The sequence below is a fragment of the Papaver somniferum genome, chromosome 5, assembly GCF_003573695.1.
Source record: "Papaver somniferum cultivar HN1 chromosome 5, ASM357369v1, whole genome shotgun sequence".
NCBI lineage: Eukaryota > Viridiplantae > Streptophyta > Magnoliopsida > Ranunculales > Papaveraceae > Papaver > Papaver somniferum.
In genome coordinates this window covers 205,422,337-205,434,868 of record NC_039362.1, presented here as the reverse complement: position 1 = coordinate 205,434,868, position 12,532 = coordinate 205,422,337, and positions in this window count along the sequence as shown.

The following is a 12,532-nucleotide window of genomic DNA, read 5'->3' as shown; positions in this document are numbered from 1 at the left end:
AGGCTTCTTTCAAGTCCTACCAAGTTTTTGGCGCCGCCTGCCGGGGACTCGGTGGCGGCGCTGTTGTTATATTTCTTTGTTTTTATTTCATTGCTCTTTGATGTTTGTTCATTCTCATGTTAGCTTGCTGTTACTTGTATCTCTCATTAACTATCCCTGCATTCTTGTATATATTGCACATCATAGCATATCTTCTTAGCTTGCATCATCTTAGCTGTTCTTGCATACTTAGTTCTCTGTTCTGCATACTAACTTGTCTGCATATTGTTTTGTATTAACATGTTCATCTTAGCTTGTTCATCTTTGTTGCTTTTTTGAGCTAGTTCTTAGCTAGTTCTTGCTGTGTAACTGCATCTTAGTGTAACTTGCATATATTGCATAGCATATGTAGCTTAAACCCATGTAGTATCCGTAACTTTTCTGATAAGCATCTTAGTGTAGTAGTTTTCTGTAGCTTTGTAAGCATCTTAGTGTAATTTTGCTTGTTTCTTTTTCCTACACACAACTGAACTTCCCTGTGTGAAGGTTCTGACAAGCTTCTTTGAGCCACTAGGTACCTGTGGTGCTGCTGAGGAAGAAGCTTGTGCTGCTGCCTGTTACTGCTGCCAGCTGCTGCTGCTGAGTGCTATGTAGCCCTGCTGCTGCTGGTACTGCTGTGGCTCTTGCTGCTGTTGAAAAGGCCTGGAACATTGCTGCTGCCAAGGCTGGGAGAAAAGGGAAAGGATCAGGAGATTGTGAACTGTGAGTTGCTGCTACAACAACCAAAGCATACAACCCAGGTTATTGGGTTTGGTGTTACAAGTTGTTGCTGAGCTGCTGTTGGAAGAGCTAAGAAGAAGTGGGCTAGCTAGTTCTGTTGCTGGGCTGTGCTTAGTTCTGTTGTTGGACTGTGCTGTAAAGATTAAGAACAAAGCCCAACTGGGCTTGTGCAAAAGTCAGGAAGATCAAAGCCCAACTGGGCTTGTGCAACAAAAAAGGGATAAAAAGCCCAACTGGGCTTCCCTCCAAAAATCAGGTAAGCCTAAACCCAGTAGGAAATCCCAATTGTCTGTTGGGTTTATATTTTTGAATTCTGGGCTTGTACTATTAAAACCCAACAGTGGGCTTCAAAACCAGGGCTTCCTTCCAACTCCCAACGATGGGCTTCAAAGTACAAACTTTTAAAGACCCAATAGTTCAAAGTTCTCAAAAAAGCTTTTGGGCTTCTTTTCAAAACCAAAAGTGGGCCTTGCACAAATTTCTCCCATTTTGAAACCAAAAGTTTCAAAACCCAACAAAACCAAAAATTTCTCCCATATTCAAACCAAAATTTTGCTCCTAATTCAAAACCAAAGCTTTGCTCCACCAATGTGGGCTTGCTCCCAAAATTAAAACCAAAAGTTTTCTCCCATTCAAAAACCAAAATTTAGCTCCCATTCTTAAAACCAAATTTTCTTTTCAAAACCCTTTCAAACCAAATTTCAAAACCCATTAAAACCAAATTTTTTGAAAAAAAATGGGCGAGTGTGTGAATAAACCCCGTAGTCTCCATGAATACATGTACCCTAACAGAATAATTCAGTTATCATGTATCGTCTTACCCCAGACTGATGGCCCATTTGAACTAAACGCAAGCATGATACAAATACTTCCTATATTTCGAGGGTTCGATTATGAGAATCCCTATAATCATGTAAGAGAGTTTGAACAAATTGTTTGGGCTTTACAACCTGACCATATATCCGAAGACTCTTTGAAATTGCGCTTGTTTACATTTTCTTTAAAGGAAAGGGCTAAAACATGGTTTTACAATCTGAGACCGAAGTCAATCACCACTTGGGACCAACTCACAAATCAATTTGTCAAAAAGTTCTTTCCACATCATAGGACCATCTCTATTCGTCAAAGTATTAATTGTTTTGTCCAGTTAGATGGAGAGACACTTTTTCATTATTTCGAACAGTTTAATGATTTGTTGTTTGAGTGTCCTCACCATGGCCTTGAGAAGTGGAGACTGGTCGCCATTCTTTTTGAGGGACTAGACTTTAAGTCTCGAGCCTTGGCTGAATCTATGTGTAATGGTGAATTCATTGATAAAACTGTGGACGATGCATGGTCATTTCTAGCTGAAGTTGCAGAGAAAACCCATCAGTGGGAAACCTATAGGGAAACTAGGACCATGCCACATGATATGGATGATCACCATGAGTCAGATGTTGATTTTCCCAATGAGCTGGATTTTCATACCCTATTGCTGAAAATGTCAATCCATATTCACATATTTTAGAGGCAGATGTATGGGCGGAAAACACTAATGGTTTTGACAAAGTAGGATTTTCATGTATTTGTGATGATGATGATGATGATGTTATGTTAGAAGAACATGTCTATGCTGAAAATGTTATGTAACCTTTGAGTTCAAATACATTAGGCTTTTCTACCCCGACCTTCATGAATGATGTTTCTTATAGTATTCCATATACATGTGATGAGGCTACTGATTTAGATATTGTGCAGTTATCCTATGAAGAGCATGACTTGGGTAATGTTGAATCTTCTGTTGACACTAATGATCCTATGCATGAAAATATAGTTGATGTGTCTGATTCCATACCTAAGCCACAATATATTTCTTCTTTTGATGTTAATTTGGATATTTCGGATAAGTATGATTCTGAATTTGGACTTGTGCAATTGTTTTGTGATCATGAGCATGCTACACAACTTGATTATGATTTAGAAAATGCTGATGTGACTGATAATATTGGTACTTTTGATCTCATGCATGTGAGAAACTTAGATTTCACCTTCTTGCCTAAGTCACAGATTGATATTATTCCACCCAACCTAGATTTGGTTTGTAACAAAAATTTTAAACCAAATTTTCTGAAAATTCCCAACCTAGGATTGGAACTGTGTGCCTCTCAAGTCCTCTTGGACTATTTTGCATCTAAATACAATACTTTTAAGGAGCCACAGTTGGAATATGCATGTTTTCCCGTCCCTAACAAAGTCCATTTCGAGTTAGACCTTGTGCATGATGAACCCCCAAAACCGCGAGATTTTGTATCCAATATTATATCTAGTGTAAAATCCAGGTTTAGGGGTAGCTCATTTGGTTGTTCACTCTCGCTTCCATTTCAGTCCAATTTTAGTGTTTTGAAACTGTCTATGTTTCAACACTTTGTCTTTTGGGTTGATCCTCAACTCTTTAGACTTTATGTATATAGTGAAATATTTTGTATATAATCCAGTAGGTAGTTTTTAGTGGAATTTTTATGTTTCTTTTTCTTTATATTTTGCTACTCCATGGCGATCGCAGCTGAAATATGTTGGATTCTAACCATGAATAATGGAGTTCGTTTCTTTCTTTCGTCAAATCTGGTATTCTCTTTCCTTTCTCTCAAAAATCAACATGTTCTTCTGATATGTCCAAGTTATAAATATGTTTATCTTTTGAAACATTGAGGAAAATGTTTAGTTTAGGTTTAGGGGTGAAAAGTAGATACTTTGATAACATGCTATAATCGAAAAAAACAAAACTCCTCATTCTTTTTGAAAAAATGAAAAAATCAAAATAAAAAAATTGAAAAATTGAAAAAGAACATAAAAATGGAGCTCATTTACCTTGAAATGTTGAATCTTGTGCATGTATGTAAACATAAGGATTCTTAGTCTAGATATTTAGGCACCCTGATTCTAGCACAATTCACATAGTAATAAGAAACTTGCACGCGCACGATCTACCAATACATGTATAGCCTCATCCTTGAGGTGTTCTATCGGAAGTCACGATTGCCAATCACTGTAGAATACTGAACGAAACTTGACTAGCTTGTTCTTTGGTTGGTTGGGATAGAAGGTGGAGGTTACATTAAGAAAGACAACCATCGAATTTAACTGGGTGCATCAAAAAGGGCTACCTCTTGCAAAGTGTCATGTAATTTTTTTTTTTGTTTCTTTTTTCTTATGTATCAAAAGAGTTACCATGTTGTAAATAATTAGTTCAAAAAAAAAAAAAAAATATGTATATTCAGAAAAATATCAAAAAAAAATAAAAAAAATAAAAATCAAGTATTTATCAATTCCATCCTCTCTTGTTCCAAAAATAAAAGAGAGTAGTCAATGTGAATAAGAGTCATGTAAAGAGTCATCTTTTGTGTTTTTGTGTTATAAGCAAGGAAGGGTGTATGCCATTGATGTACAACGCGAGTAATTGTGAAATACCTCTAACTCATTCACAATTCTCGTAAAGTCCGGAAAGCTAGCTAGATTTCGACCTCGGTTCTTAGCCTGAGAAACTATCTCTTGGTGATTAATATTCATAACATCCGATCTTTCTTTACACATGTATAGATATACTTTACACTCTTATCACATGTCTTTATTTGTTATCAGTGATAGGATTGTGCCTTTGATAGCTATATTGACATCTCCATTTTGCTGTGAGCTTCTACTGTCTTGCAAATGTCACATTTCATGGAATCTGAGCTTATATTTTGTCCTAGAACTTTGTAGGTACGTTCTAAGCAAACCTTCACGAGACTTCAACTCGTCCACTAGGGATACTTAGTGGTTTAAAAGGCTTATTGCATTCGCTAAATGCAACCGAGAGACCAGCGACAGTGGTATAGGTAGGATTTGCCTAGTTTTGTTTTACTTGAGGACAAGTAAAATTCAGGTTTGGGGGTATTTGATGAGTGCCAAATATTGTATATATTTGCACCCTTTTTATGGGCATTTAACTCATCTTTTGTGCATTAACGCTCCATTTTATCCCATATTCTGTGTTTTCGTTGTTTCAAGAATAAATATTGTTCTTAATTAATTTTGCATTTTTAGGTACCAAATAAAGCCTGGTTAACTCACGGAGCGAAAAGAGCAAAGGAACGATAAAGACTCCCGCAGAAAGGAAGCGAAGAATGATGTTTGCAAGAGCCGGATCAACTAGAAGTGGGCTTGAAGAGGAAGAATTGTTCTTAAAGAATATATGGGCTTGGCATACCCAAGGCCCAAAACCCTTACCCAAATCCATTTCCAATATCCATACCCATTTCCATGAGAGCCGTCAGATTGGATCCACCACAGCATCCCACGGTCGCCTCATCATCGTGCATCAAACTCTGAAGCTCCTGTCAAACATCATAGTACCTAACCTCGATCTTCGCCGCCAATTTTGATGTATCTCATCATCCAACGGTCGCTCCACATCCATTCCATCGCGCCGTTGGATCACTCCATCACCTTTTCATCCTACGCTTTTCATAACCGATCATCAAATTTTGATACACCCGCTCAACACCCTAGAACCAAATATCTTCTCCCAAAACCATCGACTTCTCCTCTTCTTCCCAAATTTCTCCTTCTTCCCCGACCAACAGACCTGCAACACCATTCTTCCCCTTCTTCTCGAGCTTCACCATCACTACCTTCACCCGACACCACAGCAGACTAACCCTAAACCCTAGACTCTCTCTAGCTTAGTTTTAGATTCTCGCAAAGACGCTACAACCAAGAAAGAGAGAACTAGGGTTTGTAGCAGAGGCGACAATTGGAGAAGGAGGAGTAGCAGAGAAGGAAGACAAGACATGGGTCGAGGGGGAGACAACAAAAGCAGAGACGGGTGAGCTTTAATTTTAATTTTCAATGTAAACCCTAAATTGGGAATTTTTGGGGAACTGTTAAGAACCCTAATTTTGGGTATAAATAGAACATGGTATTGTGTGTGTGTGGGTATGCCTGGGTTAGCCAGAGCTCAACCCTAGATGACCGGATTAGCCGGTGCACGAAGCTGTAGTAGTATATTGTGTTCATCATGTTCTAATTACTTTTGCTAGGGTTGAGATGAAACCATTAATTTACTGCTAAGTTTGATTCATGTTTCTGATATTGTTCTTGTTGTGCTTTACTTGTTTAGGATAAATATAATCTTAGCTCTTCATCATTTTACTTTCACAGTGTATGTCATGCATCCATTGTAGTTAGAATACTTCTGTGATGAATGTGCTGCAATTCATGCTTCATTGTTTGTTATTGATCCCTTGACTAATTGTGCCCTGAAAAGACAGTTAGTGCTTTGGAAAGATACCCTAATTACGATTAGAATATCCATCTTAGGAAAGATTTAATTTTATAAGTTATCAAATTGATCTGTGATTAGTTGTACTGTGAGAAGACAACTAATACTAGGGATTAGTTAGTTGGCTTAGTTGATATTAATCCATCCATTGAGACCCTGGATAAACGGCATACTTGTATCTTGTCCGGTGTCCATAAAAAGGAACAAGAACATTATTGAAACTGAACTGACTTAGCTGAGATTAGGTGGTGGATTCGACTGCTCTAGTGCCCTTTAATATGCATTCTTGTTTTCTATTTTGTGTTACATAACCAACATCTAGACGTATCGGCAAACAAAACCCCCTATTTGTTTTAATTCTTGTCCTGAAATCAGTTGTAGTGAGACCATAGTTTCCAAGCTACACCCACCTTGTCTCTGTGGATTCGACATGTGCTTGCCCTGTGTTACATTGTGACACTGTGCACTTGCAGTTAGACATAGTCGTAGGCTTCTTTCAAGTCCTACCAAATGGAGGCAGAGTATATGGCTTGTTATGAGGCGACTACTCAAGCTGTTTGGATAAAGAATTTTATGAGGGGTCTTCTAGTTATTGATTCTGTATCTAGACCAATGAAGTTTTATTGTGATAATCAAGCTCCAATCAGTTTTGCGAAAGATAATCAAGGATCAGAAAGAGTAAAACATATTGATGTTAAGTATTTCCTAGTAAAGCGCAAAATTAAGGATGAAGGAATTGTTATGTCTCATGTTTCGTCTGAACATATGATTGCAGATCCAATGACAAAAGGTTTGAGTCCTAAAGTGTTTAAAGAACATGTGACTGCTATGATTGTTGTTGGTATTTTCCAAGTTTTCTGAAGCATGTATGTTCTGGTTATATACAGTACATAATCAACTACTTCAGTTTGCATAAACATGTCCAGTTTTACATATGTGTACGATCAGAATCTCGCAATGACAATGTTTCAGCGAAATTATCAATGGCACAGCATAACAGCGTCGCAAAACAGTTTCAGAAATGATAGAATAAATGACTACATCTAAGATCACGAGAAATATGTGATAGTCCTGCGAAGATTAGAGGGTTTGCGAAATTAACAATTGTAAGGTTGCGAGAATATCGCAGATCATATCCGAAAATAAGGGACAGATTAGATGTCATCCACTATGTATTTTCTTATAAATATTCGTTCGAGTTGTAAAGAAGAGAGAGATATCTTTTTTGAGTAAGAAACAAGTAAATATGAGAGAGAAAGTTCAGAGCAGAGATCATTCTTGACTTCTTTATCTTTCTTGTAAGAACATTCAAAGATTAATCAATAAAATTAAGAGTGAAAAACCTAAAAATGAGTTGATCAACAATGAAATCATATGAGGGGTGTAGTGTAGGATTTCCTGCAACTACATAATGACGCTAGAAACAGGGAGGAGTTGAAGATTATTCTAGAAAAAGCTAAAGATTGATATTGAGATTTGTGAAAATTTAAAGTGATTGAATAAGAATTTTTCATAATTTCTTGCAATACTGTTAACATTGAAGAAATGGCAAGAAGAAGAAATACATCCGAACAACCGACTACTATCAGAAGAAGCAAAAGAATTGCTGGAAGAGAAAGAAGTGAAATGAGAGAATCTACTAGAATGAGAAATAATAAAGAAAATAAAATTCAACCGCCAATTCATACACTAGTTCAAGAGAGGAATACAGATTATGACAGGGTGAGCGTACACACTTGGTGATCAAATTCAGCAGAAGAAATAGAAGAAGAGCAACAAAATAGAAATTATAGACATGAAGAGAGAAATCAAGAAGCAGATGAAGGAATAATTCATGGAGGTGAGGAAATTGGAGCGTTAGAAACATTGAGACGAAGAATGCATGAAGAAAGAATAGCTGAGGCAGAAGAACGGGCGAATTTAACAAGGCAAAATCACGAATTAAGGATGGAGAATATAAGACTACAAAATAGAAGATCGGGAAGTATTACAAAATCATATTCAAGATCGACTAGAAGAGAAATGAGGCGAAATTCACCCACAATCAATGCTGGAAACAATATTCAAGAAGAATATCAAATCCTAATGAAGAATATCGCGAAATTAGAGAAAGAACTGATGATCGTTACATTCCAAAAAATGAAACTTTTGATGATGGGCAAATTGGAGGAGTTCAAGAGAACGGACAAAATTAAGGACAAAATAACCAAGATGGCGAAGGAAATCAAGAGGAAGGAAGAAGAATTTTACATGTGAGAGAAACTCAAAGAAATCAACAGACAATTGAAGAAGAAATTGAAAGACATTATGCTGAGCAAGCACGTTCAATCTGCGAACGTGAAAGATTGAGAGCGGAAATGGAAGAACAAGAGCTTCAGGAGACAATTCGCCAGAACAATCATGACAATCGAGAAAGAAGGCGTACACAAAACCGGAATAACGACAATCTCAATGAGGAGTATGATAGAGTAAAGAGAATGGCTGAAAAGAAAACGAATTGAATTGATAAGAAATGAACAAAATTATGGAGGTGAAAATGAAAGGCATCATCATTTGCGAATTCAAGATAGAGATGAGGAAGAGAATCACAGAAGAAGACGAGATGAGGATAATGAAGAAGAGATACTAAATTTCGCGAGAGAAGATAGACGTGAACGCAGAAGAAGAGAAGCAAAATTAAAGAGACCAATGGATCAAGATTCAGGTGTAAATAAACAAATCTTGAAAGAATTAGAAGAAATCAGAGGAATGCTAAATAACAGAGGAGAAGTAGGTAGAACACAATTGGATGAAGCAATTGAAGAAGCTGCGAAAACTCCATTTACAAGGGAAGTACAATTAGGAGGAATACCACCGAAATGCAATTTTCCCGCATTAACCAACATTTTTGATGGAACAACTTGTGCAATTCAGCACATTAAAGCCTATGTGAGGTGCATGTTACAATGGGAAAATCATGATGCGGTATTGTGCAAATATTTCGCATCCAGCTTAACAGGAGAAGCGTTAAAATGGTTTGAAGGTTTACCGAAGAATACAATAACCTCCTTCAATCATTTGCAGACTACATTCTTGGGGGCATATATAAGTAATAATTCCTCACGACCTGGTATAGAAGATGTGTTTGGATTAAAACAAAGGATTGGCGAAAGTTTGAAACACTTGACTAAAAGATGGAGAACTATGTGTAGCGAAATGGCTGGCCGCGTAGATGAGATATATCTCATATTATCATTTATCAATGCTATGTTTGCAACAAACCTATTGTATGTCCAAATTTTCAGAGTCAAGAATACGATTACAATGACTGAATTGCGAGAACTTCAAGAAGAATACATTGCTCTAGAGGAAAGGCAAAACGAAATGGAATCATATCCAGTTGCGAGCACTAGATCACAAACAGCGAATGCAAGCTGATTACCCAAGCTAATAAACACAGTGGGGAATACTTCGCAAGTACAACGAGAGAAGGTGACAAGTAACAATCAACAGAAATTGGTAGCTACGGGGAGCCGAGAAGATACGGGAAGCTATAATCTTGATGGAAAATATACCAACACCGTGGAACATGGGAACGGAACCACCTCCAAACCACATAAGTCATGAATTTTGCTCTTATCATCATTTTCATGGACATACCACAAACGATTGCAGAAATGTAAAAAGAATTATTTTGAGAATGATAGATCAAGGAAAACTAAACGACTTTCTGGTAGGGCATCCGCAATCTCAACCATTACCACCACCACCAGAACATCACAAAGTAAATACGATGAAAAAGAAAGAAACATTCTTCATATAAGTTGGTGCAAAAGAAAAAATCTATTCTGTCACTCTATCGTACATTCATATAAGACAATTGAAGATTTTCATGATAATATTTTGAGTAGAGTGTTCGCAAGAGATAATTATGGAAGAGAAATTATTAATATTGCGAAAATCTCGCCTCTAGAGGAATGGAAAAAACATATCATTTCTTTTACTGCAGAAGAAATTTCCGAAGGAGAAGAGGTGCATGACAATCCATTGGTAATAAAATTAGAAATTAATCCAAAACCAAAAGAAGATGAGGATGATGAAGCTGAAGATTCATGGCTAATTAATATAATTCTAGTCGATACTGGAAGCTCTCTGAACATCTTATTTTATCATACATATAAAACCATGGGTGGAAGAGATGATGATCTTATACCATCAACATATAAGATATATGGTTTTAATGGTACTGCTAACAAGCCTAAAGGGGAGGTTACTATGCGAATTCCATTGAAGGGAATATCTTCTGAAATCTCATTATGTGTCGTTGATGTAGAATCACCCTACAATGCGTTAATTGGTCGACCTTGGCTACATGGAATTCTAGGTGTAGCTTCAACTTTCCACCAATGCATCAAATTCCCTCACCCCAATGGTGTAGGAATCATAAAGGGAGATTGGTTCGAAGGAAAATTGGCGACACAAAATCAAAGATGTACAAAGAAGTGAGAGGTTGATGTTGGATACAATCGAAAGGAAAAGAGAAGAGATGTTGCGAAATTAATGATAACTCAGAATAAAAATGATGAACATACCACTACCAAGGAAGCAGTAGCAGAAAATAATAAAGAAGCAGAGGATGGCAAAGGTAATAAAAACAAGAAATGTATGAATGATTAAGTTGTTGCGATAATCTCGCAATAAGTAAAATTCTCAAAAATACATTTGATTGAACAACAAAATTGAGATTGCGAAATTCAGATACAATATAATGATTTGCGAGACTCTCGCAGAGATAATGAATTTTACAGAAAATAATCAGAGAAGAATGACAAAAGAGAAAGAGGCGAACCTTTATGGCGTACACCCTAGTTCGCGAATACAATTTCGCAAGAGGCAAGTGTAAGACCTAAATACGTCATATAAGGGGGTACCTATTGCATGACTCAGGGAAAGGTTACACCGCCACCGGAACCTGAGTCATGGAGATTTGGGATCAATAAATCCCATCCGGAGAGGCACCTTGGATTCTCATCTTAAGCATATGAATTAGGTTGGGCGACTAAGGTAATAAGGACTCTCCCAAGGAATGCAGATCTGATCAAGGCGCCGAGGTACACAGTTGAGTCAAGAGTGCCAGAGACGTTTGAAGCGTACTTTGCCATTCTTGACAAGTCTTGGCTTATACTGCACTCGGCCTGAAGAAAACCCCACTTAGGGTGCAGTCTCGTAACCATAAACCCTATAGGTAAAAGGGATAAGAGGCTGCGAAAACAACTGGTTGTTGTTAAGACTGGATAAAAGGAGCTAACCTTGTATGGTAGAAGTACGCCTCCTTGAAGGGGCAACCAGGGGGAAGACAAGAGAGGCACCCTCCATTAGGAAGATGATAAGTGTCTTAAGACGCAAATGTCATGAGGCTTCTTATGCGCAAGGATATTATGACTTGTCATACTTGTGCAACAATCCTGAAGAGGCAATAATACAAAAGAAAAGGATAAAACGAGATCAATGGGTTTTCGCATGAAAGTGCAAAAACGTACTGCGATTTCGTCGCAAGACGGCAATGTCATGGGACTTCATTTTCGCAAGAATATTTAGGCCAGTCATATTGTCGCAACATTCCTGAAGAGGCCATAATACAAAAGAAAAAGTTAAGGCAAGATCAATGGGTTTTTGCATGAAAGTGCAAGGACGTCCTGCAATTTTGTCGCAATGATAAGAGTTGGCATAATAAGACCTTTAGTTAGGAAGGCAAAATAAGACCACACAGGAATGTGATTTTGAAAAGAAACAAAATTCACTTCGCAAAAGGTTGCGAAGTTATACAATAAGATTTTTTTTATGAAATCTCTCATATGGATTCAAATAACAGAGGCAAGTATGGGAATATATGAAATTAGAAAATGTTATTTATCTCCATATGAGAGATTTAATCAAAAATTCAAGAATTAATGATTATATTGATTAACTGTATTGCAAAGAAGAATTGTTTTAATTTATGCAGGTCAAAATGAAAGAAACACAAAAATATACAGAAAGAAGAAATAAATGTACAAGTATTACAAAGAATCAAAGAAAGAAGTAAAGAATATTTCTTGGTTAATCCTTCATTATCTTCAGCAGACTTGTTTCCTTCTTCATCTGCGTCAGAATCTTCATCACCATCAGAACTTCCATCACTATCAGATTCTTCATCGTCAGCTTCGCTATCAGAGATAATCAAAGTGGGAGTATTCTGTGGGATTTCTTCTAAAAGACAAGGATAATCAGAATGTGGGATATTATGATCATCACAAACCATTTGGATGGTTTGATTGCGAAAATGCATAGCGTCATTCTTTAAATTCGCAACAGTGATCTTGATTTTATTCTTTAATCTAGAATACTTGTCGTTGCGAGTTCCTCCTTTTGAACTTCAAGTTCTTCAATCTTTTCACGATATTTATTTTCAGAATCTGCGAACAAAAGACAATCAATTATTAACTTGATGAGAAT